The sequence below is a fragment of the Triturus cristatus genome, chromosome 1_2 (assembly GCF_964204655.1).
Source record: "Triturus cristatus chromosome 1_2, aTriCri1.1, whole genome shotgun sequence".
NCBI lineage: Eukaryota > Metazoa > Chordata > Amphibia > Caudata > Salamandridae > Triturus > Triturus cristatus.
Window position 1 is genome coordinate 80,843,431 of NC_140580.1, and position 27,301 is coordinate 80,870,731.

Consider the following 27,301-nt stretch of genomic DNA (forward strand, 5'->3'; position numbering starts at 1 on the left):
GAAATAAAATAACTAAAAAAATATTTTTCTACATACAACATTGGTCTGAGTTCAGTCTTTGAGTGTGTGACAAACATTTGCTAATTGAGTGTGTACAACAAATGCTTAACACAATCCTCTGATAAAGCCGTACTGCTTGCCCACACTACCACAAATAGGTACTATCTACTTTTACCTCTGCCTACCTTTGGGGTTCGACTGGACTCTGCACACTATACCTCACTTTGGTATAGTATATACAGAGCCAGCTTCCTAAAATGGGTGCAAACTGGGATGGTGTAGTGAGCACAAAAAGAATGGATTTAACCCAGATCTCTTGACTGGGGTTGATTGTTTGATTGCTTCAGCATTCCGTCCATTATTTGTTGCCACAGCTCTTTTTTCCTCTAATTGGGATGGGTATGTCCAGACATGGGTCCTTTGCTCGCTGTGCCACTGCATTCAAACTAGTCTGGCTGATGAGGGGTGTTGCCCCAAAACTGGTCCCAGGATGCATGTTTCCGTTCCAGGGAGGACTCGGTTTGGCAGTTCGGGCAGGACTGTTCCCATCAGGAACAGTGTCAAGACTGATTTGCATCTGGTTGAGTCCAAACCGGGGTTGCGTAGTGAGCAAAAGAACAATGGATTTAACCCAGTCCTCTTGATTGGGGATGAATGTTTGATTCATTCAGCATTCCGTCTGTCATTTGTTGCTGCAGCACTTTTTGCCCTAAGTGGCATGGGTGTGCCCAGACATGAGTCCCTTCCTCGCTGAACCACTGGATACAAGCTAGCCTGGCTGATGAGGGATAGTACCCTGAAACCAGTCCCAGAGTGCTTGATTCCAGTCCAGGGAGGACCCGGCCTGGCAGTTTGGACCTGGACTGTTCACATGGGGAACAGGGTCAAGACTGATTTGCATATGGCTGGATCCAAACTTGGGTGAGCTAAAGAACAATGCATTTCACCATGATCTCCTGACTGGGGGTGAATGTTTGATTCATCCAGGATTCCGTCCATCATTTGTTCCTGCAGTACTGCTTTTTGTTGGGGGCATAGACCAAGGATAGGGTGCGGCGACTCGCACCCTTTTTGTCATTTAGTTTCTATTCTACAGTAGGAACTGCACATTTGTGGACAGCATAATCGCTGGGATGGGTCCAGGCTGATTCGAAGCACCCCCTCAGGATATGTTGTCATATAGACTAACCATCTCACAGTTCCACTATAAGCCCCCCAAACCCTAGGCTGGTAGCAAACGGTTCTGACAACCACTGATCATGACAACCCTGATCCCCCAGGAATTGTGGTAACAGATCTAAAACCTTTTTGGTCCATTACTCGTGCCCTCTTCCTCTCAGCGAAACATACAAGAAATACACAGTGTTGTGCTTTCAATATTTATTGAGGCAACATGATTCTTGTATACAATATATGTGCTGCAATGGTCAATAGACAGAAGCAAATGAACGTTTTTGGAAGTATTGGGTCAGTTCCACCATTATGCTAAAAGAATGTATTCATACAAACATATAAAATAATAAATAAAACTGATGTAGTCGTACTATTTGTCCCTTAACCTAAGTGTTCAGGTGTTCTGCCAAGAATCACCATACTGGATGATCCAACCCCCGTTATCTGTAGGGAAAGAATGTAGGACCCCATCGTGGTCACGAGCTGGCCACTCCTCTTAGAGATATCAGAGAGCTGGTGGTTGTGCCTTGAAACAGCTCCCACCACCCGACAGAAATGTCACCCCATCCTACCTGACAGTGCTGACTACAGACCATCCTTCCGGCCCCCCAGTGGGTGGGTGACTCCCACTATTGCCCTGTTTGCTCCTGGGGTGCCGGGGAATGATACAGTGGCCACACCAACGAGACAACCGGAGATCTGCCTGCCTCCTAAGATGCAAACACTATAGTGACATCAAGGCATTACTATCCCTGAGGTGCCCCCAAATACCTGTCCGGCGTAGCTGCCAACTGCAGCAAGAAAAATCCTGGGGAGCGAAATTGGGAGCTTTATTGCGACTGACACTGTCGGCAGATCAGGCCCTGCTAAGCATTGTGCGGGCCCCGAGGCAGCCTGGCAGGTAGGCCCGGGGAACGTGTGCAGCCTTATGGACCTGCCATATCTGGCCTGGGATCCCGTAGCTCATGCTTGTGCAGATTTGAGCCCTGCTGTTGGGGTGAATGTGGGGCTCTTCCCCCTCCCTCCTTCTTTGCCATCCACCCCCAGACCCGTAGACCTGCTGTGAGGGTGTGCACCTGGCTGGGCCGGCTGGAGGGCTGGCTTTCGAATCTACTGAGACCTGCAACTTAGGAGGCGCAAACTTGAGATACTGCCCATTGGCTCCGCTCCACCCACTGCGCACCCCGTTGGGGTTGTAAGTCTTCTGAGGTTGGAGCCACTAGGCCCTGCTGGACCATGCATGGGTGTTAGCCCCCTTCTGGAGTGTAGCTCTCATCGTAGGGCCCTGGGATTAGATGGCAAGCCTGTGGGCACTGGCAGTAGCCAGGCCTTGTTTTCCCATGACCTCTACTTAATCCTGGATTTAGGGTAGGGCCCCCTCCATGCTCCTCCATCGACTCCTTTTGTTACTGCTGACGAGGAGCACTGGCTCCTAGCTGTGCTGGTGCATCCTGCCTCACTCCCCAAGAGTTTTCCTACTGCTATATATGTTGCTTGGGCTCTCCTGACTATATGCACTGGCAATTACAAGAAACCCAGCCCGGTCTCCTACATCTCCACAGTAGCAGATTGGGAGCTGCTGACGCAGCTGACCCCTCATGAGCTCACGACACCCAACCTATAAATATGTCCCTTCTGCTGCACACCTCACCGTGTCTCCCGACTGTTCATGCTGCCCCCCCCACCTGTACTGTGATGGACATCAAGCTCGCCATTGGACCACCTCAGAAACAACCGCTCCGTGATGTTGAACCAGGTGGATCCCCCTGACTGATGGGGTGCTTGTGCTACCCTAGAGCAAGCGGGCCTGTCACAGCACCTCAAATGGGACTCTGCTAGAAGACGCCTGGGTGAATGGGTCAGCCAAAACCCCCACTACCCCTGAGATCCATCTAAGATGGATCAGTAAACAGTCCCTACATCGGGTAATGGAGAAGTTTCATGCCACCTAGAACACACAGGTCCACCCCAATCAATGCCAGATCTCACAACAATACTCAAGGCAACCCAGGAATCACAGGTGGTGGTGGAGGACAAGGTAGACAGTCTCCAAATAGCCCTCTCATTACTACAACAAGATATGCGCAAGGTGGCAGACAGAGTAACTGAAGTGGAGATGCAAATCTCCATGACTGAAGATGAAGTGTCCACCCTCAAGTGCAAAATGCCTAAATTAACTGCCTCAGTTGTGACACTCAAAGAAAGAGTGGAGGATGCTGAGTACCCCACAAGATGCAAGAATGAATGAATGATTTGATAATGCACTCAAATCACCACAACAGGGGTATCTCGGAACAGCAGTCAATACAAACAGACTGGTCATTAGGTCTAAATCCTAAAACAGTGCCATTGTTAATCCTTTCCTAAATTTGTTGTAGTCAGGACAGGTTTGAACTGAGAATGGTAGTTTGTTCCAGAGGGTGGGGGCCAGGTAAGAAAATGATCTGCCCCCCCATCTAGCACGTCGAATATGAGGGACCATCAATAACTCCTTCTCACTGGAACTCAAATTCCTAGTGGGGTGATATTGTTTCAGACTCTGGAAAAGGTATGTAAGACCTTTACCCTGCAGAGCTTTATCAGTTAGACAGCACATTTTGAATACAACTCTTTTCTTTACTGGGAGCCATTGTGAAGATTTAAAGAGAGGAGCAGAGGCCGTTTCAGGCGGTCAGTTGCAGATTAACCCTGCTGCTGTGTTTTATATGACCTGAAATTTTGACAATAGCGAAACATCAGCAGAAGACACTAAATCATTGCCATAATCTCCCCAGCTCAGAGCCTGTACCCTGGTCTTTTTGGCAGTCAATGGGAGGCATGACAAAGCCTTCTTAAGCAATCGTATCATATGGAAACTAGTGCCGGTTGTAGATAGAACTTGTGCTTTTACATTCATTTCAAAATCTACCTTGATTCCAAGGTTTTTTACAATATTGTTGGAAGACTGGGCCTTGCCTAACTCTGGTATCCACCAGTGCAGAGTCCATAGTATTAAAGCTTTCTCAAAAAGAATGAATTTGGTTTTACCTGGATTCAGCTGGAGAAATGTATCTGCCATCCACTTAGTGATAGCCTTCATTCCAGCAGAAAAGTAGTGCTTCATTTTGTCAAGATTCTCATCACAGGAGATGACCAGCTAAGTGTCAGAATATGATAGGATTTCAAAACCATACACTCAGATGACTTCGGCCAGGGGTGCCACATACACATTAAATAGTGTAGGCCTCAGGCAAGGCCCTTTAGGGATCCCTTTATCAACCAGCCGAGGCCTTGCTTTGAAAGTTCCCAGCAAGACAACCCGCATTGTAGTTTTAGGAAAATACTGGAACCAGGCCAGGGTAGACCCATTGATTCCAATCTCTCGTAGTCTTTGGAGTAGCTTAACACGAGACACAGTATCACATGCTGCGGACAGGTCTAAGGGGCACATGCATCAAGGTTGGCTTTTGCGAGTCCTTAATTGCTATTCTTAAGGAATCGCAATTAAGGACTCGTCAAACCCTATGCATGTAGGAATCACTATTAAAATAGCAATTCCTAAACATTCCTTAATTGCGACTCGCAATTTGCGATTCGCAATTAAGGATTGGCTTCCCATTCATTCCTATGGGCCTACAGGCCCATAGGAATGAATGGGAAATTGCGCATGCAATTTCAAGGGTGCAAGGGTGTCGAAAGGACACCCTGTTGCACTCCTGAAATTGTGGTGTGCACCCATGTTGTGCACATACATGCCCCAAGGGCATGTGTGTGTGTACCCTGAAATTCAGAAAAATGCTCTTTAGTGTATTTTTCAAAGTTTTCGCTAAATACCACCAGGTTGAAATCATCGGTATTTAGCGGTCCATAATAGCGAAATTGCTATTTTAAATAAAATCTTCATTGCATTTAAGGCATCGCAATTTGAGATTCCTTAAATGCAATCGCAAATTGCGATTTTTGCATTTGGGATGATGCTTCCCAAATGCAAATATTGCAGTCGCAAAGGGGCAGATTCTGCTAATCTGCCCCTTTGCAAGCCTGAGTGTGAAGGGTCTAAGATCTGAGATCTACACCTTGTAGGCCTACCTGAAGGACTAGACAAGTCAATGCTGGCCACCACCCTTGAACATTGATTCTGCTAACAAATTCCGGCTGGTAAACTCTCCAATATGTTAGTCATTGGAATTGGCTCCGCTACCAAGCCCCTGATCGGGGACAGTCTGAAAGCAGAGGTACTACGAAACCTAAACGTTTGAGACCGTGATGGTATTGTATGCGTGGCCCGCACTCTGCTTGACCACCAACATCGGAACTCCAAAATCATGATTTTACCAGATTACACTAGTGCAGTACAGTAAAAGCGACGCCCTTAATATCCACTACATGCCAGCCCGACTTAAAGTCATTTTTTAATCTTCCACTTACTTTTTTGGCACCCCGGAGCCTGCCTGGAAATGGGCTACGGAGGAAAGATCACAACAGGTGCTGCACTGAGAGTAAAAGTGAGATGAGAATTTACGTATGTCCCGGCTACGACTCTCGACACGCAGCACTGATAAGAACCGATCCCAGAGAAGAACACTCAACGGGAGTAGACCGAACAGCTGGGTGCCTACCCAGAGGGTGGGACGCAGCCCTTAGCCATGCACTATCTGACTCTTGAGGTGACTCAACAGCTCTCTAAGCTGCTAAACGATATCCAGACTTAATCAGAATGGCTCACTTAACATCACACTAGACATATCTCCTACACCGGGGACTGAGGGTGACACAGGGCCACGCCCAGAAATTGATGAGGGCACTAAAGCACTACTGTATGCCTTGCTCTGGGAGGAGGTAGCATAACACACCCTGAAGACCCCTTGAGGTGGAAATTATCATCGCATAACTTGCCCCCTCATCATGCACACCATTGTGCATCCCTAATGTCGTTATCAATAATGCACTGTCAGGCATTGCATCCGTCTCTGAGGTGTCAACACTGCTGTAGAATTTTCCCAGGGTTATCTTTCTAGTACTATTGTTGCATTCATATTTTTTGTTTCATGAGGGTGACAGATGCTTCAAAGTGAGGTGGTGGGTGTTGGGGGTACTTTAGATTGTTCTGCAGGGAATGTTGTTTTGTGTTAACCATGTATCAGGTGTAGCTCAGCGAGCTGTCCAATAAAATGCTATTGGTTTACAGACCCACAGATTGGGGTCCACTTCAGGTGCAGCTCCTACTTGGAACCCAGCCCGCTTCACCCTTACTACTCCACCTACCCATATAATCACGATACAATGCTGGAGCACTAACAGTTCTTCTAGACCGCATCAAAAGGTGGGCTGTATTATGCTACATTAAAATATTTAAAACAAATGTAGTCTTACTGCAGGAGATCCACCTGTTGGGAAACAAGTGCCCCTTCCTTGCTTGATTTGGGCATGAGGGTCTTTCACGTGGGTTTTGCTTGGTGCGCCGAGGGGCCGTCCATCTTCACAAGTCCATTCTCCTGACAGTGTCCAAGGTGCACGAGGATCCCCAAGGGAGGTACGTTTGGATCAAGGGCTGCATGACCTCCAAGCAAAACAGTTTTATCTCATGTTATGCCGCTCAGCAGCTGTTGCAACCTACCCTCTGGGAGTTACAAGCTCTGCTGGTGTCATTGGCAACCAAGACCACATTGGTGGGAGGAGACTTTAATGCTCTACCTGACCCCTAGTGAGACACGTCCACCGACCCTTGCCCTGGAAGGAGGACTCACCCAGCGTGCCTCAACAGCATGGGCTGATTCCTTAAGCCTCTATAATGCATGCTGCTCCTAGCATACCTTGGCATGGACTTTCACACATAGATCAGCAGCCCATATGACTTTTGCGATGGACCTCCTTGCACTGGGTTCGACCCAGATTCTCCCTCATGGTATCTTTGACCATGCCCCCTCCTGACCGAATAGAGTGCCCATCCACAAATGCTGTGACCCTTATAGCTGTTTGTTGAATGGCACGTAGAGGCCCTTGAATGGGTCTCCTTCATTAAGGATGAACTCCAAGCCTGCTTTCAAATGAATGACTGCTCCGTGTCATTTAAGATGAAGCTTTGGGCTGCATGCAAACCCTCATTGACAAGACTGCTCAAAGGATAGGTTCATAGACAGGAGTCCATGCAACATGAGTGGGTAACGCACCTGAAAAATAAGAACCTCAATCTGGAATGCCGGGCTTGGAATTCTGATACGGGGGCGACACAGCGCCCACTGTAACTCATGCGGACTGAACTGAGGCAGGATTCCCTCGCAGTGGTTAAACAGTGCTGGAGGGCCTCAACTCAGAGAGTCTATGAATCAGGAGAAAAGTCCAGTAAATTACTTCACTGGCTGGCAACCTAGGGTGTGCCCACCAGAGTGGTACCTGTGATCTAAGACCCAAAGGGTGACCTTCGAGAGGAACTTTCCGGAGATCGCCCAGGTATTTGCAACATCCTATCAGGATCTCTATGCACGGCATCTGGTACCTCCTTGGGAGAGGGAAATGCCTATTATCAGGGAGATCTCACTGCTCTCAATCCTGCAATCCCTAGCACAGGAAGTGGACCGCCCTCTGATGGAGTAAGAAGTGGATTTAGCCATCTCCGCACTCCAGTCAGGGAAGAATTCTGGACCCGAAAACTATAGGAGATTTCACTCACTCATAACACCCTATTTACTGAACTTCTATTCAGAGGCATATCAAAAGGGATAATTTACAGCCGACCTTGACTGCGCCACCATTGTAGGTATCCCTTCCAAGAGCATGCCGCCAGACCAATGTGCTTCATACCAGCCAATCTCACTCATTAATCCCGACAGGTGTAGGAGGCACCATCTCAGGCATGGCAGGTTGAGGGCAATTTAGCTCTACTCCTTGTGGACTTTCGCAAAGCCTTCAATGTTGTCTCTTGGGAATTCCTGGAGGCGGTCCTGCTGCAGACAGGATTGGGAATTAACTTTTGGAGAATGGTCCACCTACTTTATCAAAATCCGAGGGCCCAGGTTGGAGTGAACGGCATCCTCTCTACCCCTTCTTTATCCAGAAGAGCCTGCAATGTTATTTGCTCTGGCCATTGAGCCACTGGCTTGTCTTTTACAGTGCGATGCACGGATACAGGGATGGAGATGGGGAGCTGGGATGCAAGACTGAGTGGCACTCTACGCTGATGACATACTACTACTCCTTAGAGACCCGCTGGCCTCTTGTACTCAATCCTTGAGATCCTTTGTCTTCATGGGGAAGCCTCTGGCTTATGCGTCAACACCAGTAAATCCATCTGGTGGGGGTGAGGGGAGATGCAGTGAGCCACTGCTGATTTCTTTGTGACATCACATGTTTAAATATTTGGGGATACATACATCCCACTTCCCTGATGTGGCCTGAGAACACACTTTCCAGGGCCTGAGCTTGGCCCCCGACTGGGATCTGGACAAAACTGCCACTCAGTCCTAAGGGATGCACTGTTTTCTTCAAGATGCTTTGTCTCACTCGCTATCTGTACATATTAGCAAGCTTCCCATTTTTCATTCCCCGATAATGGATTAAATTCCTGACCTCAAAATTAACCTCCATCATTTGGGCAGGAGGCCGCCACAGAGTGGCCTTTATTTCTGCGTGGAAATTGCCCATCAGTGGGGTCTGGGGATATAATCTATTAATGCTTACTATCTGGCTGCACATCTGGTGCCCATTAACGAGTGGTATACCAGAGGATGGGATGACCCGACCTACCAGCTGGAACTTCATTTATTGGGCTTTGAGGGACTTCTGAGCTACATGTAGGGGGGCCCTGTACCTCTGGTGACACCTTTGTGCACCCGAGTGGTGATTCAGTGCTGGAGGGCATACCTACTCCATATCCCATAGGGCCGCAGACTTATGGAACCTATCCCCTCATGGCATGGCATGTGGCCCCAGAACCTTTCTTCCCTTGAGGGGTTCCACAAGTGGGACCTCATATGCATCATATACCTGGGAGACCTCCTCAAAAATGGTGCACTCATGTACTTCTAGGATATGAAAGAAAATGACTCCCTAGCGAATATAGAATTATTCTGATTCCTCCAGGTGCGGCATGCTCTGGGGGCACACGTCACCCCTAACATTCAACTTCCAGAATATAGCCCCCTTGAGGCAAAGATCTTAATGAGGCGTTTGTGGAAAGGACTACGAAGTAATAACCCAGCTTTATTGTTCCCTGATTTTTCATGCTCCAAATGGCCTTGACTGCACATGGCAGAGATGGACTGAATGGGTAGGCAACCTCGATGACACTGACTGGAGGGAAGCATGTCTGGCCCCCATGGAACTGGCAATATCCATGCATTTGCCTATGATCCAGGTTAACTATCTACATTTGACCTATCTGTTCCAATCCCGCTTAAAGCGGATATTCCCCGATGCCCACCCCATCTGTTCACGCTGTGGATTACCCGCTGCTGACTTTTTTCATACAGCATGAAACTGCCCCAGATTGAGACCATTTTAATGCAGGTTGAGCAGGAGGTCTCAGAGGTCCTGGGATGCCCTATTGAGCTTACCCCCAAGGTAACATTGCTGGAACTGATAGAGGAGTAGGCTGTAGGTCGCGCTGAGTGCCTCTATCTGGGTATGGCCTGTTTAGTGGCCAAGCGACACATAGCCCATGGGAAACATCCATCAAAACGCACTGCTTTTACAACACAACTGTTACAATGCAACTGCCTTTACATCTCATGCCATTACAACACATGCCATTACAACACATACCATTACAACGCATACCATTACAACACATGCCATTACAACGCATTATAAGGTAAGTAATGGAGATTTTTTTTGTTTTAGGGTGGATATGTGTTTTGGGGTAGATGGGAGTAGTCATTTTTACCCCTTTGCTATCCAACACTTTCCCTACTGTTGCACTCACTGGAGTGGGAATAGTAATTTTTACCCTTCCCCTATCCAACACTTTCCCTACTGCTGCACTTATTGGAATGGAAATAGTAATTTTTACCCCTACACCATCCAACACTTACCCTACTGTTGCACTCACTGGAGTGGGAACAGTACTTTTTACCCCTCTGCTTTCCAACACTTTTCCTACTGTTGCACTCACTGTAGTGGGAAGTAATTTTTACCCCTACACTATCCAACACTTACCCTACTGTTGCACTCACTGGAGTGGGAATAGTACTTTTTACCCCTCTGCTTTCCAACACTTACCATACTGTTGCACTCACTGTAGTGGGAAGTAATTTTTACCCCTACACTATCCAACACTTAAGCTACTGTTGCCCTAAAAGTATTATGCATTGTAAATGTATGCGTTGTAATGGAATGCATTGTAATAGTAGTTTTAAAAAATGCATTGTAATGGCATGCGTTGTAAAATTATGCGATGTAATGGTATTTGCGATGTAAAAACTGCGTTGTAAAAGCATGTGTGGTAATTGTTTGCGTTGTAATGGCATATATTCTAGCCCATCTCTGGAAGCAGACAAGATCTCCATCTTTATTGACATGGCACACCAGAATTAATTGGTGTGCCCAGCTAGAAAAACACATGTAATGAGGCCAGTGGATGTCCTCATAAACATAAGTAACTGTGGAGAAAGTGGTGGGCATATCACAGTGTCCCCTCATGAGTGGGAAGAGTTATATGTGGATTATTATACCTGTGTATCTGAACAACCATACTTCTCTCTCTCTTTTCTATGTAATACTGTTAATGTATGTATGATGGTCACTGTATTGTTAATTTAAAAATGAACTAAAGTTGGTTATAAGTAAAAAAATATAAAAAATCTCCGTACTGGATGATCCAACTCTGTATCTAACCACGATTACCTGAAGGGAAAGAATTTAGGACCCTGTCAAGGGCACATGCCGGACACCCATTATTGAGATATCAGCAGGCTGCTGGGCCAAATCATCAGCATGTGGAGATCTCACCAATGACAGCAAAGCACTCCTCTGCCAACATCCGGAAGCAGACGTTTATTTATAACAAAAGTGATCCTTGCCTTGGTCCGAGCTCTTGGTCAGGCCGCCATTGTTTATGTGTTATAGATAGCTCTGTCGTCATATGTACTAAACAAATAATCATATTTTGCACAATGTATGTATTAGCCTTGTATCTGATGTGTCAAGGTATCATGAGTTTGTGAAATTGCTAGTTAGCCATCATAGCTGCATGGAGACATTCCTCTACTGCATGTATGTTAATTTTCCTTGTAGACATGCTATTTGTTTATGCATCTGATAAGAAATAAGGTGGATGGTCTGCTTATCTGCAACTGGAGTGGGTGTGCAGTGGTCTGTAATAAAATAAGCTGTTCTTTACAGACATTTATCAGCGATGATAAATATTGCTCCCCCTCTTAGCACATTAGTCTCAGTGTAGATAGGCAGAGCAGACCGAGGTTTACTCAGTGGAGGAGCTATCTTATAGTAATGCAAACCCTGAGAACACCAAATACCACTAAATGAATCACAATCCACTCTGCGGTTTTTCTTATAAAAAGGAAAAGCACTCTATTTATCCAAACTAGTAAACACTACTCACAAATGTGCACACACATATAGAATAGCAGATGGAAAAGCCTATGGTGACACTCACAATCAACCGGGGGACGCACACTAAAAACAGGTCCCACAGAACAGGTAATTCCCCTAAATATACTGTGTAGCCTTTTCTCTGGAGGTACCTTTAGTAGTTTGCAAACAAGCAAGCCCTGAACCCTAGAAGCAAAACTTGCCCCCACCACACACACACACACACAACCACATGCTGGACACAATATGATGGAGTGTAGTCCATAAATGCCAAGCCTAGTGGCGTTATCAGATTGTCACTACAACCATAAAAACTAGGCAAATGACATCAACACACTATGCAATCAACATGAAAACATTTCTGGTTGGTACTACCTTACATTGACAATCAATACTATGTGTGCCAATTCACTGTTATCACTGTGATTGTCAATACAGTATGCAACAATCACAAAAATGCCTGTCTTTTTCTACTTTAGCACTGGCAGCCAAGCACTGCTAGAACACATAAACATTTCTACATTCCAGAACCACAAGACTAAGAGCCCCAGCTTGAGGAGTGCTTCAAACAGTATCTTAAAGTCATCAATTTAATGGTCTGGAAGACAGGGTGACCTTTTCAGATTTTCAAATGAAGCTTCCCTGGGGGCCTGTACACCCTTTGCAGCACACAGAGCAAGTACCAAATAATTAGTGAAGCCGCTGCTTTCCTAGAGCAAAACAGAAGGAAATATCCATATTTAGGTGGCCCCAGTGTACTCTCAGGCATAGCCTTGACTTGCCTTTGGGCTTTACTTTTTGATGCAGCCATGCAAGCATTGTCAATTTCTTTTTTTTTAAATAGAACTCAACACAGATTTGGTTCTTGGACACCCATAGCACTTTTTCTGGGGACCGCGAGGAAGCCATCATGATATTAGTTACTCCTGCACCTGGCACAAATAACTGGCAGCCAGGATGTAATCCAAGTCATCCTTCACTTTTCAGTGTGGGTGGGGACTGTTAAGAATGGTGTCTCTCACCGTCCTCATACATGGACATCGAGGGCATGGTGGCATACCCAGTGATATTCCTGGGGCTCAGGCCCTCCTGGGAGCTTTGATAAATGGAACTGCTGGGATAGCATACACTATCCCAGCAGCTCAATTTATGTGTATACTGAGAGGGTCCAAAACCAGTTCCACTAATTTAGCATTCAATATCCTACCAGACAAAATTCTTTAAGAATGAAGATCATAGACCATTAAGGAGTTTTGATGGACTGAGGAATGAAATGGGGGCTACCGTTGAGCAAATAGAGACTGTGAGCCAGAAAGAGGGGAGCGCAAGCCATGACCTGTGACTATTTTATTTTTAAATTGGTTCACATCCACCAAATGCAGTGGACTTATATAAGCGCTGATGGACAAGCCTGTCAGCCAGTGCCTAAAGCCAGATGACCCAGAGAATCTAATGGCAGAAAGGGCCTCCCAGAAGCCCCTTTATCTATCTGTATGCATATGTATTGGATATGTTGTCTGTCTAGTGTATGTTGTGTCATGTGTGGTGGGTTTTCGGTGATGATTTGAGATCTCACCAGGTTGCTAAAGCTGTCTACAGTCATGACCTAAAAATGGCTACCTATTTTGCTGGCCCAGTCAAGTGTTAATTTATTTCTTATTTCCTTCTAAAAGTTGCTGTAAAATATATTTAAGTGACATTGAGAAATAGCTACCTGCAATGTGAGTACTTTGATAGTTGATGATTCCTTCTTGTCACCTTCACGAAAATAGTTTTACATTGCATGGCACAAGTGAAAGGCTTGTTTCTTTTCAATTAAACACACACACATCACTAGTAAAATATCCACCGAAGTGGAGTTTTTTAAATAGAGCAATTTTGTTGCAAGCATATGGTGGCCATATTTAATTGGTGGTCTGTTTTCCTTTCTTTTTCTTTTATTTTTGTGACGTATTCTCACAAACAAAAGTTAAAAAAATACATCTTATCCAGTGCACCAGAATTCTATCGATCAACCTATTGACTTTCTCAATGCTTGTTTGAAATTTATATACAAATCCTATGTGGATTTGTGAATACAAATTGGATATGACTGATAACATTCCAGATGTCTCTAAAATGTTTTTCAGTAGATTCTGAAAAAATTGTATTACAGAAATCTGTCAAGTGATCTTAATAGGGTTAAAAAGATACAATGTCTGGACTATACACACTCTGACCCCAAGACCTAGGTGTGGGGACCTAAGAACACTGGTGAGACAAGTACATGGTGTCAAAATTATCAGAGTAGCAACACTTTTGGAGGCCTTTTAAAATTCAAAACCTATGTTTTGGCCCCAAATTCTTTTCCACTTAGAGTGTTTTTAGGGGAGCATTCATTGTGACTTGATTTTGTTTAAATGCTCTGGTTCTGTGATTTAAAATTCATAACTTTGAACACAGCACACACAGTAACAAGAGCAGGACTTCTATAGTATGCAGACTTCCTGCTGGGTTCACTTTTTATTGACAATGAAAGGTGATCTTCCACTACATAAAAATGTTCCTTTTTCTTGGCAGCAGTAGGAAGAGCCATAGTTTGTAAAGAGCAGGAGATGAGACCTTAATATGTGGTAATGGTGAAGAAGATATTCTTGAACCATCTTCTATTGCTTGAGAGGAGGTCAAAAATGTGTCCATGTGTTCCAGTCTTAGGGACTTCTACTACTCTTTTCTGTACTTATAGGTTTCTCTTCCCACATTGCTGGTCCAAGGAGTGAAACAGCGTTTACAACGCTGTCCCCACAATGTAGTAACTTTACAGTGTGGTTGATACAATAACTGCGTTGTTACCATGCGTGCCATTACATCGTAAGTCATATCAACGACTTGCTGTAGGGATTGCAACAACAGGGAATGTGTAGAATTTTAAATCCAACACCTTCCCTGCTGTTGCACAAACTGGAGTAAGAATAGTAATTAATACTATTTCTAAGTCCAGCTTTCCCCCTACAGAAAGTCGTTGATACGACTTGCGATGTAATGGCACGCGTGGTAACAACGCTGTCGTTCTAATTACAGCGTTGTAAACACATGCGTTGCAACGTCACATATTCGTACATGGACATTCTCTTTCTGTTCAACAGAGCCCTCTACAAAATTAGTTTTCAATCATTCAAATTCACACGTGCTACTCATCAGGGAGAGTGAAGATGTTGAAAATCCCCATAAAAGACTAAGATATGTAGCAACACTTCATACATCCATCAAGGGTGGAAAAAGCACAGTGTGAGGAGGGTCACATGCAAGTTTGCAACCAAAAGCTTAGGAGATGGCAGAGAGTACTCTAATCCTTTGGAACATCCACCATTTTACAACAAATCAAGTCATACAGTGAAAAGACTGTGGGAGCTAGAAAAATTACTCCATCAGGAATCAGAAACACTAAAAAATGCTCAGAATGATCTAATATAGAAAATGAAGTAAAACAATACTGACCTCGGAATCTTTGCATTCTACTACATGGAATGAAAGAGCAACATCTGCTCCATAAATACAATCTTGGACATCAAATGATGGAAAATTATTATACAAAATTTGAGTTAAAGTTTTTATTCAGTTTTGTGCAAGTTTTGGATTGTGGAGCTAAGCACAAACAGCAAATTTCAGTTGTAATAATAACTTTACCATAACTGTGTTTTGTAAAGTAAAAGAGCATATTTTCTAAATATGCTTTAGTGTATTATAAGCAATTCAAACATTAACCTCACTTTCACTGTGTTTGTTAATGTGTATATACATGGACGTCAATGCAACAAAATACCAGGGGTAGCAGAAGAGACATTACATGTCATGTGACCCTAGCCTGATATCACAAGGAGTGACAACAGATAAACCTAGACATGATGAAATCACAGGATGTGACATCACCTGCATTTTGCCCCCCCCCCGATGAAGGTACAAGACACAAGAAGAGACATCACAGGAAGAAACATCACACAAACCATGACCTGATGACGTCATAGAAGTGACATCACCTGCCCCTTGAAACCCCCATGAAATTAAAGGAAGCAAAATTGATGACCTTATACTAGCTGCTATCATAGGAATTGATTCTTCTAAATTTTGGTTACTTACATCATACACAGAGGCTGGAAAATCTCTACAGATACAAAAGAAGTACCCTATAAACAGAAATACTTCAAATCCTATTGAAAATGCAGCTGCATACATTGTATCAGGTAGAATCTTCATATATAAGATAATATCGCATTGATTAAGAACTTGTCAAATAGTTTACAACAGAGGAAAATAGACTAGTCAAGTTAAAATCAGCTATTATCAATATCAAATAACATAAAATGGGAAGGTTGATGGGCCTATAATGTTCAAAACAAGTTTGCTTTATCATTTGTTTCAGAAACTGGGAGTGCTGACTACCTCTGACCCATTCTAGATTTAGTCCACTGAGCGTCACCCCTCCAGCGTTTCATACATCTCATACAATATTATGTTTTGCACATCATCATGCATTAATTCGAAATGCATGATATTAAACTTTCTCGAGTACATTTTCAACACCCTACGGTATGTCAGACACTGGCCCACATTATTTGTATGTGCTGTCCCACCAATCTTAGCCTCTTCAACAAATATGGTGCCTCAAAAGCAGAATTAAAGAGGGTATAACATAGTGTGCCTAAAAGGTAATCTTGTGCTGCACATACCTTACCAGCGACAAATATTTTCTCTAACAGCCAGAAAGCCCAAGGAATGAATGCTTTGCTTACCAAATGCAGATGTTACAGTCCACATTTAAAAATAACTCCATTAATCACTGCTCCTAAAGCAAAACTTTCCACATTGTCAAAATCCCTCACACACATACAGGGACAATAAATCACATTTTTGTGAATCAGTGTATAGGATATGTTACACACAGCTAAGGAGACTACAAGGTGTAGGATTCACATGCCACCCATACTTGCAGGCACCTTTTAAGAGTGCTTGGTATGGAGAAGCACAATCTCAGGATTCAGGACACAGCATAGTGGTTAGGGTTGGCTTTAATAATAAGAATGTATTTCTACCCAAGTAAACCTTTCATAGTAACATCAAGATAGAAAGACTGGGGAAAAAAACACTTTCTAACCTGTACCATGCAGCTTGCATGCAGCTCTTAGATGGCAGTTCATAGCTCACTGTGCTAGATTACGAATGTAACTTATGAACTACACAGTAACAACAGAATCTCTGTGACAAAAGTAGTAACCTACTGAGCTATCCACATAAAATATTGTTCTTTGATATTCATGGTACACATTCTTTGCAGCAGGCATGTTAACCCTCTGTGCTACGTTACGCAAGTGAAAACTACCACTAGACAAAACTCCAACCTCTCTCCAGCAGGAACAATAATCATCAGAGTTAACTTAACACTTTTGTTGTTGCCAGAAAAAAGCTGAATATACAAGGAATGTTTAGTTCATTTAAAACTGCTACACTGCTACAAAACTGCCAAGGAGAAGTTTCGGTACTGATGAGGAAAATATTTAGAGGTCTAGGCTCATTTAGAGCACTGACCTCTGCGGATAAGCCAGTTCATGCTCATGTCATCCAAGGACAAGGCCAGAGTCTGCAACGCACTCCCTCTACACATAGCAGAAGAAGCACTTCTATTCGGTGCTGTGTTATATATACACACATTTAGTTTGTGTAAAAACTCATATTTTTCCCACAATTATATTAAATGTCAGGAAAATTACAGAATAAGTGAAAGTTCAGTGTGCAGCCATGCCTTGTTTCCAAAAGTTTAGAGCTATCGGCATTGGGGCTGGTTCACAGAGAATATAAAGTCTTGCAACACATTTTCGGGCCCATCTTCACCTTATATTTTCCACTTCAGCCACTTCTCTGAAGACAACAATCGTCCACATTTTCATGTTTGTGTAAGTACACAAATTATGGAAGTGAAACTAAAACCTTTGCTCAGGCCTAGTGCTACTTTAAATTTGTCTGGTTGTTCTGGTGGAGAACTCAGAACATTTATCAGTTGTCTTTTATAGGTATATATCTTTAAGCCATTTTCTCACTGTGAGATTGATCATCATCTATTGAGGGGAATAGATTAACAGTATCAATGCATTAATTCCACTGGCGTAGCACGAAGGGGAGGGCGGGGCAGTTCGCCCCAGGCAGCAAGAGTTTTGGGGGCAGCGGCCTCCTCCTCCCGCTCTACCTTGGGCGTCGTAGGGTGGGCGCTGTAGGAATCACCAGCACCACCCGCTATTCCATAGGCCCGCCGTCACAATGGGCACCAAACAGTCTAGCTATGTCACTGATTAATTGTATACATTTGTCATGGACAATGGATATGTGGCACGATTGATGCATTTTGGGGTGAAACAAAGCTATTGGCTATACCAGTAGTAGATTGTTTTGAAAGCCAATTATTATTTTGAAACTTTTGTTGCTTTAGTTGAATCTTGAAAACTAAATGGAATGCATTTGTCCCTGGTAGACCGCTCTGGAAAAAAAAAACCTGTCAAGTAGGTTAGCATAAGAAGGATAAGGACAATATGATCAGAATACTGGCTTTTGTACAGTCAAGACATGAAGTATTTCAAAACAAAATGATAATTTTTATTAGTGCTTTTATGATGTTACGTTATGGTTTATTTTTATTTTCTATCTCTTTCTAAAGTGTCAGTGCTAATTCTCAAACTAAACTCTGTAGTACAGTCCAATTTGTAGTGTTACAAATGGTACTTGAAAATGTAAGTTTAGCCTGTACTTACATTTGTTGAGGAGTTAACCCTGACTGCAGAGTCTCCGCACATGTAAGTACATCATTTAGTAGTAAATGTGGGAGGGACACAGGGGAATGGATGGGAAAAGAGGCAGACTTACCACTAAAGGGGGTGGCATTAGGTAGGAGTAAGACGGATTTAGAGAGGGTCAGGTACAGTTTTCGGGAGGAATGTCACTCTCCCACACAAGAGTAAGCCACTTTGGGGTTGGAGACATGTAATTTATACTTTTGTAGTAAACTTGCACTTGAAGTTACACTTGGAATTTATGAATAATGAAAGTAGTAAACTTATGAAAAAAAGTATATTTTCTCAAAAGTGTAACTTGCCTTTGTGAATCAGGCCAAAACACTTTAAATGGCATTTTGATTTCAGTACCAGTAGTTTATTTTACTCTACAATCAAGTTAATTTCGAAACAGCCTTGTCAATGCTCATTTTACAATTGTGCCTTATACTTATTTTTTAAGGTTATGTTTTACTAGATGCAGGGCTCACAAGGTCAAGGGGAATCGGAGGGTGAGACGCCTTAATGAAAGTGTGACAACAGGGTCCACCCGCTCAATGTCACTATGTTGGGAAGAAATCCTACATAAAAATCATCGTAAGAGGTGATTTATTTATTGTAGATTTGAATTCAAGCTTACTTCACATATCTGAGAGTGCATGTGACCTTTTCAGGTCCTGACAAAAGCCATAATGAGCCACATGGGCATGGAGTAAAGATGGCTGAAACATGTTGACAATAAAAATGGATACGTGAGACTACTTATGTCGCAAAACTATCCACCACTGCTTTTAAATCTTGCTCAAGAACCTCATTTGTAAAATTCCTTAACGGGTGGGAGGCCTTGAGTCAATTTTAAAATCACTTGCACTTTCACTTTCACAAAAAAAACTGCTCTGCTGTAACTCAAATGTTGAAGCACACACTGGAGATATTCAGCCCCTATGGTGGGAACTCAATGACGAAGCATGTCACCAGCTAGGTTGATGAGTGAAGTTCTTTAAAAAAAAACCCTAGTGTTACCCCCTTTCCCTTTTTGAGCAAGAGACCCATCAGCAACATTTGTTAGGTTGGTAGCAAGTTCATTCCTTTTGTTTGGTCGTGTTTTATAGTATACATTCTATAATTAATAAATCATTTAAATTAAAACAAAATTGTTTAAGCAGGAAATTATCTTTAAATTGGAAATACTTAACTGTTTTCATCCGGTGTTGGCAAATTAAAAGCCCTGGCTTTGATTACTATTGAGAAAGACATAAAAATATAGTTGTTATTGCGTAAAGAAACCTGTACATATGGTATGACGTTCTTAGTAAATTTAGTAGACATGACTGTAATCTTTCCTTAGACATACCTTATTTTTCCATCTTTTACTCACTTGCTATGCTTTGAGAATTTTGCATTTAAGCAAAAAAGTCTTTTAGTAGGCATAGAAATGAGTGTACTGGTAGTGGGAAAGTGGGTGAAGGGAATGGTTAAAGCCATGCCCTTTGCTCAGTGCCCTCTGGGCACAGCTGAAAACCTACTGCTATGAGTATGGTGGTTGGGTACTTGGCAAAGATTTAGCACAGAGGACTCTTAGAGCAGTTGACATCTGCACCCCTGCCCCAAAGCCTGCAGGGAACAGTAAAAAGCTTTGTTCGGTGGATTCCCTTTGTAGGGAATGAAAGTATCACGACAAGCAAGTAATTTGGATAGTTCTGATACTGTCCCTAGTGATATCAATTCCAAAATAATGTGTTTTATTTAGCTTACAAGGCTGTATATAGTCAGCTGCAGGAGGTGGCACTATTTTAAGAGAAAATAAGAAAATGTCTATTGAAGCTTGTGAAGAGGAAAAACAAAAAGAGTAACCCTGGAGTTCCTATCTGTTCCTTCCTAATTGCTGGGGTGCTGTGTTACATACACACATATGTACGTACGTATGTGTAAAAACTCATATTTTCCCACAATTACACTAATTGTCAGACAGACTACAGACTGGAAGAAAGATCATTGGGAAGTCATGCTTTGTTTCCAAAAGTCTCAAGCAAATGGCATTGGGACTGGTTCACAGAGAATATTAAGTCTTTCCACACTTATTCGGGAAGGCCGCGAAGAGATAGATACCCTTCGGTCCACACTGAGAAGAGTACAGACTCCAATAAATCAGATATTGGCGATCTATCAGTACAAGGACCTCAAGAAGAAGGTGGTACATTAATAGTACCATAGTGATTGTGGGCCATACTGCAGCTGGTACCACTTTGACAGATGCTATTATTAATAAGTATGGTATTTCCTTGCTGTATGTGTTTTTTACACTTGGGATAGCAGACTGACAAGAAGTGGGTCCTGATGAATGCCATGAACCGATAGGTCATCTAAGGCAGAAACATGTTGACCTTACTCCAATAGGGTGCATGCACCCTTACTTAGATGTAGGTTCACTATATCTATCCATATCACTGCACATATAAACCTATCAGTCACCCCTCTGGCAGGCCTTATCAATCCTGAAGGCAGGGTGCTGGGTTTTATGTGAGAGGTTGCCCATGCATGAGCAGAGCCCCTCTGCAGCTTTTGGAACCTATATTCCGGGGTTGTTTGTGGTGCAGCCAACCATATACTCTTAAGTGCGTTATAACCGCGCGGTAAATGCTAACTTTAAAATGGCTGTATGGAAACATGTTGTGTTTGGTGTCAAACACCTAAGAATCATACCTCCACACCAGTAACTGTTGTGGAAAGTATGATTCCACCCCACTGGAGGGAGAAATATGACAGCACCGGTACACCCGGCACCAGCTTTACAGACCCTGGCATCACAAAATGGATGCTGCCAGCCACAGACACGAATCTGCCCTCCTGCTGCTGGACAAAACCTGACACGGGATGGCTGGACAATAGGTTCCCTGTCACAGGGAGGTGTGACCACCTCCCAGACAGGCTTTAGTGTATTTGGGCTGGGTGGGTGCACTCTGAGAGTGCTTTGATATCCGCACTGCGGGCACTTTGGTGTCCAAGTGCATAGTCCAGCTCAAACTGGTTGCAGGGGCTATCAGCCCCTGCTCTGGTGTGAAACTGGACAAAGGACATGGGTGTAGCCCCCCCTCTGTCCTGTCCCACCCATAGGTAGGTCCCCAGAGTTTGTCCCACTTCTTTATTGGGTATAAAGTAGGAACCCCTGGTTACAGGACTTTAGATTTACCTGGACGAAACTCTGCTACAGAAACCAAGTATTCCAAATATCTACGCTAGGTTGGATGACTGAAGAATCTCCCTTGGAGTAAAGAAGTTACTCCCCTGCAAGGCAGGCACCAAAGACGCATCTGATCTGTTTGCATCTATGCAGCTCCTAAAGGACTCAGAAGATTTTACAACACAGAAGGTGGGTTCCTAATCTTCCCCGAGGCCGACCAGTGCTTTCAGCAAACCTGAGACCCGCATCCCTCGTGGGGACCGTGCAACCCGAACCCCTAGAAACCGTGCACATTTGCAGCAGCATATGTTTTTTGTCGATCTCTGATGCTGTGCTTTGGGCTACTGGTAGTCCAGACCTGAGCAGTGATTCCACCGAAGATTACTGGCCTACACTCCTCGAGTGTTCCGTGGGCTAGTATTTTGTAATTCCTCTCGAGGTCCCTTCGCGATCCCTGGTCTGTCGACCTGTGGGTCCCTGAGAAGTGTACTTTAACTTTCAGTGGGCTTTCCTGGTTGCTCCAGATGTGCCCTGACTCTCCATTGCTTGGGGAGTCCACAGGACCTTGCTGGTCCACACCAAAGCATCTTTACTCTGACCACGTGGGTTGCAGTTGCCAAGGCTTGTTGGTCTCCAATCTGGACACTGACCCTCCAGCACTCAACATCCTTCGTGAGACAGCTCGCCTGTGGACTTTGGTCATCGTTGACATCTCCTGGTCCCCGTGGCTGCGGAGTCAAGCTTCACCTCTTTGCAGCTGAAACACCTGACTTTGGTGGGCATTCGTTTACCGAGCCCCTGGTCACCCTGAAGTGACCTAGACTCTGTCCCCTCTGCTTTCAGGTTCTTCTCAGCTCCAATTCAGGCTTGGATCACACCGGACACTTCTCCTCTTCCCGGCAGCAGCACTTTGCAGAATCACGCCATTGAAAACGAAGAAGATTTCCAACACTATTTGACACCTATGCACCCGGCTTCCTTGGGTTAGGTAACACGAGTACTCCGCTGCTCAAATGGGTGCGGGCCTTAGAACGTTCTTTATTTAAAAGGGTTTGCTCAAAGTCCTCTCCTAAGTGTCCTTAAGCTTCAAAATTCCAACCGTGACTTTCCCATAGGATTGTACGGAGCTTGCAGCTGTGTTCTCACACTGCACGCGTCCCCCGTGGGTCCCCTGTGTCACTACCTTGGGTGGTTCCTTGGGGTCCCAGCGATTCTACGTGCTCTAGGCACTGTGTCTAGTTAAGTCATGGTTGTCATACCACTTTCTTAATATATAGTTTGATCTCCCCCTGGGGCCCACTGTGTATTGTGCTATTTACTTTCGTTCTAGTGTATTAATATTGTGTGCCTTGTTTGCTAATCTCATAAAGAGATTATTAGAGAGTGTTTAGAAATAAATACATATATTTTATATATTTATATTGTGTGGTTCTCCTTTCATTTGGTCATTCAGGAGGTTATAATCTGGTAAACCAAACTGCTTTACATTCCTCCGAGATTTAGCCTGAAGGTTGCTCTCCATAGCTGCCACTAGGATAGCTTTCAATAAAGGTTGTCTTTAAACTAAATAAGGGTTGTTTGGACTGGTGCAAGGTGCCCACTATAACTAGTGGACAGCATATACCAGGCCAACGTCTCACACCAAGGTATAATGATGAATCAGTGGGTGTATGTGTGCCTGTATGGATGATTTAGTGGGTGTGTGACTGACTGCATAAGTGAGTGATTATACGTGTCTCAGTGAATGTATGGGTGAGTGACTAATGTGTGTGAATGTCTGTCAGTTGGTGTGTAGGTACATGAGTTGCTATATGGGTTATTGATTGGTTGTCCAAGTACCTGTATGGGTGAATGAGTGTCTGTGTGGGTGGGTGAGGGGATGTGTGATCCCTTCATGGTTGAGTGAGTGGGTGAATCACTGGCTGTATAGGTTCATGAGTTCATCTGAAAGAGGCTGTATGGGTGAGTGAGTATGTGTATGCCTGTGTGGGTGAGTGAATTGCTGTGTCAGTGGTATAAGGGTGAGTAACTGCATATGTGAAAGGCAGTATAGGTAAGTGTTGGAGTACATAAGTGACTGTATGCGTGAATGAGTGATTGCGAGAGTGGTTATGGGTGAGTGTGTGCTTGTGTCAGTGACTATATGGATGAGTAAGTATGTGTTAATATCTGTATGAATAAGTGAGTTGTTGTGTGTATAAGTGTATAGGTGAGTAAGTGGCTGTGTGATTGACTCTATGAGTGAGTGATTAGCTCAATGAGTGTCTGAAAATGTGTGAGTTGCTGTGTGGGTGTATGATTGGATGCGTCAATGGCTGTATTAGTGAGTGAGTGGGCTGATGAATGGCTGTATGGGTGAGTGAGTGGATGTGTGTGTAGACCTATGTATCAGTGAGTGGGTATGTAAGTACTGGCATAAGTGTGTCAATGGTTTCAAGAATGGTAGTGTGAAAGTTGGAGTGGGTGTATGAAAGGTTACATGAGTTTGTGAGTGGCTGCGTCAGAGATTCTGTGGATGCTGTCATCAGTGATGTATCAGTGATGTCATTTGAGATGTCATCAGTAATGTCAACAGTGATGTCACTGACCATGTCATGAGGGATGTTATGTGTGAGATCATAAGCAGTGCATTGCAGCGGTGCGAGTTATAGTTAGCTCAGCTTATGAGTGAAACCTGAGCCTAGCAATAATGTCCCTTTAACCTTTGTTTTTTTCAGTGAATTTCTAAGGTTTTTTTAATGTTCCATTTCCTAACTATAACGTCCCTGGAACCTTTGTTTTTTTCAGTGAATTTCTAAGGTTTTTATAAATGCTAATTCCTAACTATAACATCCATGTAACCTTTGTTTTTTTCTATGAGTTTTTATGGTTTTGTAAGTAGTAATGGCGTTTGCAAAGTGGTGGAGAAAGGGGGTGGGGCCTCTGACCAGCTATCAGGAATCCCAAAGTGTAGGACCTACAGAAAGATCCAAGAGGGCTTCTTGGCCCCAAGGTCCATCACCATCCAAGAGGACTTTATTCCCCAACCAGTAGTGAACCAGGAGACACATCTGCAGAGCGGTGGAGATGGGGGCATGGCCTCCGATGACCCCTTAGCAATCCTGCTGAGTGGGACTTACTGGAGATAACAGGAGAGGCTGTTCGCCCACAAGGACCCTCAGCAGCCAAAGGGAACTTCATCCCCCAACTAGTAGTGTGCCAAGTGATGTGTTTGCAGAGTGGTGGAGAAAGGGGGCGTGGCCTCCAAACACCTCTAAGCAATCGTGCTGTGTGAAATTTACTGAAGGTAGCCGGAGGGGTAGTTATATATGCATATATACATGTACATATATGTATATATGTGTGTGTATATATATATATATAATCTATCTATCTATCTATCTATCTATCTATCTATCTATCTATCTATCTATCTATCTATCTATCTATCTATCTATCTATCTATCTATCTATCTATCTCTCTCTCTCTCTCTCTGCGTTTCTGCTGGTACAAAGGCCTTCATCACATGCGGAAATGGTTTGCGGTGAGACAATTTAAACGTTTTTTCATTTGTATATCATGTGACCCCAACCAACATAAAAGAAAGACTGTTACAAGTATTCAAATCATAGTTTCTTCACTTTAACAAGGAATGCTAATTTCTAATGTCAGACGATATTATTTGGCCAAGATGTTCCATTTTAAAAAAATATATACAATCTGAATTTGTGTATATACACCCTTATTCCGAGAATTACATCTATTTAAAGGCCAAATAACATACTTACATCAGATATTACGTACATCTAAATTACGCGACATTCCTAAATTATTCATTAAACATATATAAATATATATTAATATATAAATAATTAAATAAATATGAATTTAAAACCACAATTTTTCTAGGCTCCATTCTAATAACATTGATTCACAATCACATGATTAATATATCAGCATAAATGCTCCAAGAATGGTCCTATATAGAGTCACATTATTTAACCTTAGTCACAGTAAATAGATGCAAACATGTATGCCATATATTGAGTCCCATATGAGACGGTATCATCCTAAACTGGTTTTGATTTAGCAACAGTTTCCTCATAATTTACCTCCTTAAGGTGCCTGTGTGTCTATGTGCAAAATTACGCAATAATGTGCAAAGTGCTGAAAAGTGCTAAGTGTACATAGGCGCAAATATACAAATATTTAAAAACAAACTATTCTAAGATATATCCTTTTATGGGGTTTTTTGTGTGGTTTTTCCAAGTAAATATATGTACAACATTTTAGTTTTTATATTCATCTGTATGCTATTTATATTGTATCATCAAATTGACCTGGCATATTTCCACACAGTTAGTTATACAAGAAATCAAATATCTTTCTGCACTGAACATCCCTACATAACGATTATTCTTAAATATGTTTATAGGAAATTGTGTAGATCCTCTGTAGTATTGAGTCCTTTTGGGGCCTTACTGTCGAACTCCAAGATCATTTGAGTTTCCAATTGTTGTAACCTGCGCTCTCTATTCCCCCCACGTCGTGGCATGGGAATTGCATCTATTACATAGTATTTCAGGCAATTTAAGTTATTGCTATGCACTGCTTTGAAGTGGCGAGCCACAGGGTAATGACATCATTATTTACTATTGCTCTCAGATGTTGCAAGATGCGTACATGTGCATGTAATTTGGTACTTCCAATATACCTCAAATTGCATGTGCATGTTAGCACATAAATTGCATATTCTGTGCGACAAGTAAAATGGCCCCTTATTGGTATGCTTTTGTTGCCAAATGGTGTCTCACAATGGGTTTTATTCTCATCAAAGCACATTTATAGAAACCATGTTTTGGTTGCAGCCAAGTTGTTTTGGATATTATTTCAGGGCTGCTCTTGACCAACTGGTCCCTCATAGATACTGCTCTCCTGAAAGTAAGTGTTAGTTTAGGGTATATTGGGTGCCAACACTGCATCAGTTAGTATTATGGGCCAATTTTTATTGAGGATTGCTTTTAGTTGTCTTTGCTGTTTATTGTACGTTGTGATGAGACGAGGTGTATCACCCGTGTTATATTTCACATTTTTTCCTGACGCTAGATCATTTTCTCTGACAGTGCCTGGTTCTAATAAGGCTTCCCTAGTTTTCAACTCTGTTCTTTCTTTGGCTTCCTTGAGGATACTCTCACTATGCCCTCTTGCTTTGAATCTTAGTGTGGATTCTTGTGTACATTTGAGCAGTTCTTCCTTAGTGCTACATATCCATTTTAATCTGATTAATTCCCCGTAAGGAATACTCCTTATCAGGTGTTTAGGATGTTGGCTTCTAGCGTGCCAAGGGTTATTCCCAGCTGTGAATTTTCTATGTAGGGTAGTTTCTAGTCTGTTGCCAGCTATGTATACAGTAGTATCTAAAAAATCTACTTCTTGTTGGCTAATCTGTCACATGAATCTTAAATTCATATTGTTAGTATTGATTTCTTAATGAAGGTCTCTGCACTTAAGCGATCCCCATTCCATAATATTTAAACATCGTCAATAAAACGTAACCAATACTGTACATGGGTGGTAAACATTCTGGCAAAGCTCCCCCTTAGAACCTGCTCCTCCCACTAAACTACGTGCAGACACGCATAGCTG

The 27,301-nt window shown here is 43.2% G+C and overlaps 1 protein-coding gene across 1 annotated transcript in view; it reads right to left on the minus strand.

Annotated features, from left to right (window-relative positions):
- Nucleotides 1–27,301, minus strand: part of LOC146866841 (scavenger receptor cysteine-rich domain-containing protein DMBT1-like) — a 279,548-nt gene that overhangs the window by 219,163 nt on the left and 33,084 nt on the right. The window contains exon 6 of the mRNA XM_085602366.1: nt 19,691–19,735. The gene's annotated coding sequence lies outside the window, so the exon portion shown is untranslated. The remainder of the gene's footprint in view (nt 1–19,690; nt 19,736–27,301) is intronic.